At 36.0% G+C, this 4,792-nt stretch overlaps 1 protein-coding gene across 1 annotated transcript in view; it reads right to left on the bottom strand.

The window, feature by feature from the left end:
• The window catches only part of LOC107037786 (fibrous sheath CABYR-binding protein), a 117,344-nt gene extending 112,897 nt beyond the window's left edge, over positions 1-4,447 (bottom strand). The window contains exon 1 of the mRNA XM_015256535.1: positions 4,335-4,447. The gene's annotated coding sequence lies outside the window, so the exon portion shown is untranslated. The remainder of the gene's footprint in view (positions 1-4,334) is intronic.
• Positions 4,448-4,792: the final 345 nt, after the last annotated feature.

The raw sequence follows: 4,792 nt of genomic DNA, 5'->3' as shown, positions 1-4,792 counted from the left end.
GAGAGAGAGAGAGAGAGAGAGAGAGAGAGAGAGAGAGAGAGAAAGGGGGAACCCCAAGGGTACCAACCGAGTGGCCAACTAATGTCGAATTAGACGCCGTCGAGAGCAAGGGTGACACACGCTCTTGATCGTGAATTTTTCATTGTCAAGAGTAGAATGGAAGAGGTCCATTTATGGCTGATTTGTAGAGAGAAATGTTGAAATTGCTGATTTGGGAAATGACGATTCGATTTGTGAATCAGTTTTTTGCAGATATCTCGGAATGGAAGGGAGACAGGGGAATTTTTATGAGAGCCTTTTTTGTAGCCCAGAACATTCTCTACAAAAAAGGTTCAGATGATTTTTTTTCTATCTCCTTTAGTTTTAGAGATATGGGTAAAAAACGGGTTCATGATTGAATAGTGGAAACAAATTTTGTTACATAATTTTGCAAATATATTTTTACATATTGGTCGCGGAAAAAAATGTCATAAGATATTTTTGTTGATAATTTTATAGGCTACAAAAACTGTTTTGTGACATTTTCCTCCAAGTCTATTATTTCAAAAGATATTTCCAAAATGCTTTGAATATTTTTTCTTAATGAAATGCTAATTGTCTCCTGACACTTCACCCCTCAATTCAATATCAATCTCAATTGGATTGGAATAAATGACACTGGGAATTAGTACGTGATGATAAATGTGAGGAAAAATCCCCCGGATCTCATTCGAAATCACCCGCATGGGGAAACTGAAAGAAAACTTTCAGGGTCAATTGTTCATGTCTGTGTTGACTCATCGGCACTATTCGTGGTACTCTGCTATGACGAATCACTCCGAGAAATTGATTATGATAAAAATGATTTATTTTTCCGTTTGTTCACTGTCTACAGTATGACCGCGACTCTCAAGAATTTTATAACTCAATTGACTGAAATCTACAGCCAATTGTTAGAAGGAAATTACTTCCGAAATATGCCATTCAATTCCGTTCATTGTTTCGTGAATATCCCCAGACTTTTTGGGGTTCAGAAAATTCTGCGCAGAAAATTTATTTTGATATTTTTCTCTGCACCTTTTGCATTTGAAGATGACCATCTTCTCTTTAAATCCGGAAATGAACAAATAAAAATGATCCAAGAAATTGAAATCCATATGAGGTATTCCATGCCAAATGAGTCAACCGCTGACCCTCACCCTCTTGAAAATTGACAGCGATTTTTTCTAAGATTGGGGGGCTTGAAAAACTATCTCTCAAATTTTTTAAGATTTTTTTGACTGCCCAGTTCGGAGGTATTTTTTTTTTCAAATTGTTTGTTTTTTTTTTAATAACTCGAGTTCTACTCATCTGATTTCGATTTATTAGGGATCAAAATTTTCCATTTTTCACCACCTATAAAAATGTTTTCTGTCCAAATTTTTTCCCATCTCTAGATGCTCGAAATAACGATTTTCAAAAAAAAAAGTTGAAAAACTTGAATTTGGCTAATTACGTCCCAGTTGATTATTGTAATTTTTATTTCAGTAATTCCTATAATCAAAACAAAAATTTTGAGCCGTCATACATGTTGGGTTTCGTCTTAGATCTATTTTATTTTTAATTTTTTTACTCTCAAAATTCCGGGAATTCGGTCAAAATACCCCAAAATGTCATTGGTTGACTTTGATTATAAACAGTATGAAGTCAATTTAAATACATACCTATATATTACATATTTTTTCGATACATAATTACAGTCGTTTTAAGGTGTTTTCACCAAATGTTCAATTTTAAAAAGAAAAAATTGAAGAAAAAAATAGATCCTAGATGGAACCCAACATGTATGACGGCTCAAAATTTTCGTTTTCATTATAAGAATTACAGAAAAAAAAAATTAAAATAATCGACCGTGACGTAATTGGCAAAATTCAAGTCTTTCAAGTTTTTTTTTTCGAAAATTCGTTATTTCGTACATCTAAAGATTGGAAAAAATTAATAAAAAAAACATTCTTATAAGTGGTGAAAAATGACAAATTTTGCCCCCTAATAAATCGAAATCGGATGAGTAGAACTCAAGTTATTTAAAAAAACGGAACAATTTGAAAAAAATCATATTTCCGAACTGGTCTGTCGAAAAAATCTGAAAAAATTTGAGATAATTTTTCAAGCCTCCTAATCGTAGAAAAAATCGCCATCAATTTTCAAGAGGGTGAGGGTTTGCCGTTGACTTATTTGGCATGAAATACCTCATATGCAACTGTGAAAAACAGACAATTTGTGGAAAATCATTCATATTTCCACATAGTGAGGGAATAATTGTCATAATATGTTCTTTGTAGTCCTCAAAATGACTTACGCAAAATATTTCTTGACATTTTTTACTATAATTCATAGTGAGAAAAATAAATGATCTCAAACTGGATTGAAGTCCACAGGAATTGGTAAAAAGTCGACGACCGAAAAAAAAATTCCACTATTTTGCAAATTTCAAGCACCAACACATTCATGAGAAAACTTCAGGAGAACGTGACGAAGAAAGACAATCGTAAATTATCCCTTGAAACCTACATTTACGACCAAATTAAAAGCCCCAAAGTTTGACAAATCTTTATGAATCAATCAAAATTCTGTGGTTCCAAAGAAAAGCCCTTTCGGAATTTCTCAAATATCGCTCGAAATTGCAGATTTATGCAAAAATATCATGAAACAGACACCGACATAATCATAATTTGTAATTACAGTTAAATTTTGAATACGTCAATTGTTAATATTCCTCACTATTTATTTATTTATTCAGCCAAATGTATAACCTCTCGGGTCTTTACATTTTGTTCTCTTCTCTTAAATACTAAATCCCAGGAGTAAGATAACATAATTTGTTTTTAAAGTTTTTAAGTTTTGAAAGTTACAATCGGTATCCAATATTCCTCACTAATTTTTTGATTATTAAATTAACCATCAATTTAAATATTAAAATTCCGAATTATTTTACCAACCAATAAATGCAAAATTTAAATTACCCATTAACAAATTGCAATCCATATTCAATCAACCCGTTCCAATTTCACATTTTCCAAAAATCACAAAAACCAATAAAATTCAAGAGATCTCTCTCAAACTCCACAAGTTCTCATCCCCCCCCCCTTCGCGTCGCTCAAAATTATCTTCAAATAATCAACATCCCCAATTCCTCCCTAAATATTCCAAATAATTTATTTAAATCAATAATTTATTCAAATAAACATTTTATATTTAGAAATAAAAACTGAATTCATTAACACTCAATAAACCCTCATTTGAATCAAAAAAAAGTTTACGCGATTCGATTTGGAATGAATGAATTATTCAGTTCACATAATAAATGAGTCTATTAATTTCTCCTGAAAATATTATTGAACTGAAAACTGAAACATGATACCGAGAGTTCATTAGCATTCCATATAATTAAAACATTTTCATTGAAAGGAATAAGGTTATGAATATACCCCAGAATGGTCGAAACGGATAGCAAAACGTCAAACAACGACGTCGATTCCCTCAAAATTCGTCATGCCTCTGAAATGTAGCCCAATTCCTCCCGAATAAAATAAACCCCCTTAATCTCAAGGAATCCCTCACCGATGTACCTCTCAACAATTCCCTCTCGCCACCGAATAGGAACCGGAACTCGGTACATTCGTGCGCAGAATCGATTATCCAACTGCACACGTACTGTCGTGCATAAGAAGCAGCCCCTGGAGGGGCTAACACGCCGGCGAAACTGCCCGGGCCTCCTGCGTGTGCCACTCACATTCTCCCCCTCCCCTCCCCATCACCACTCAGGTAAACCGATGTCATTTGGAATAGTCGATGGCTATAATTCACACGCATACGACTGATTGAATGAATGATTATTCCTATCGCCAATTTCCATCGACTCGATTATTACTGAATTTACCGGGATCGAACGAATAATCGAGTGATTATTTGGGGAATGAGGGATGCATGCAGCAATCTCTTGGGCAAATGACCCTGGGCCATCGGTATTGGAGGTTAAAATATGTTTCTGGAACCACTGGACGACATTTTGACGCGCAGTTTTTGTTTTCGGTCGCGAGGAGAAATATTTGAGGAAATAATCGAGGGAATTTTGGGGGTTGAGAGGTTATTCAGGCTCTCGGGGACATTTCTAGGATTCTCTTCGCTTCGAGGGGTCATGGAGGGGCAGCAGGAGCCGGTGCGCGCCGGCCGGCGTCTCCAACAGATGCCCGGGCGTGTAAAAACGACAGAAAATTTTTCAAACGCACCATTCGTCCCGGAATTAAGAGTTTATTCGGCGGTTTTTGGGGCACTTGGGGGCGATTGTTGGGATTTTATTGACGTGGAGTACTTACTCGGGCGGGGGATGATGTCCTTGGTAAAACGGCGGGAGAGCACACACTTTCAATGAATCCTTCCTTTTCAAGTTGCACCGAAAAACCAGTTCACTCAACTCGACGCCACTCGACGCCGGCTAGATACCACTGCGCAATGCTCCACACGCAGGTTTGTGGGGATTTGCTCGGGAGTCAGAGCTTTCGGGATGGCCGGCGACATCTCACGGTGGGGCAAAGTGGAGAGTCGTTAGCTACTGTCGGTAACGTAATTTTTTTAATTCAAATACACGAATTACTTGGTTTTGATGTTTGAACATTAGAATTAATTGTTGATTAGGGTAAGGATTTTTTGATGGGTTCTTTGAATCATCTCCTTTTTTTGAATAACGAAAAATAAAAGAGCTTGACGGTTGAACATGAGGAACATTGCGACGTCAGAATAAAAAATGTTAATTACCCGTGGATTCTACATTTTT

The sequence above is a fragment of the Diachasma alloeum genome, unplaced genomic scaffold (genome assembly GCF_001412515.2).
Source record: "Diachasma alloeum isolate Michigan unplaced genomic scaffold, Dall2.0 Dall_scaffold_00270, whole genome shotgun sequence".
NCBI classification, from domain to species: Eukaryota; Metazoa; Arthropoda; class Insecta; order Hymenoptera; family Braconidae; genus Diachasma; species Diachasma alloeum.
The sequence above is the reverse complement of the archived record's forward strand: the minus strand, read 5'-3'. Positions and strand labels throughout refer to the sequence as shown.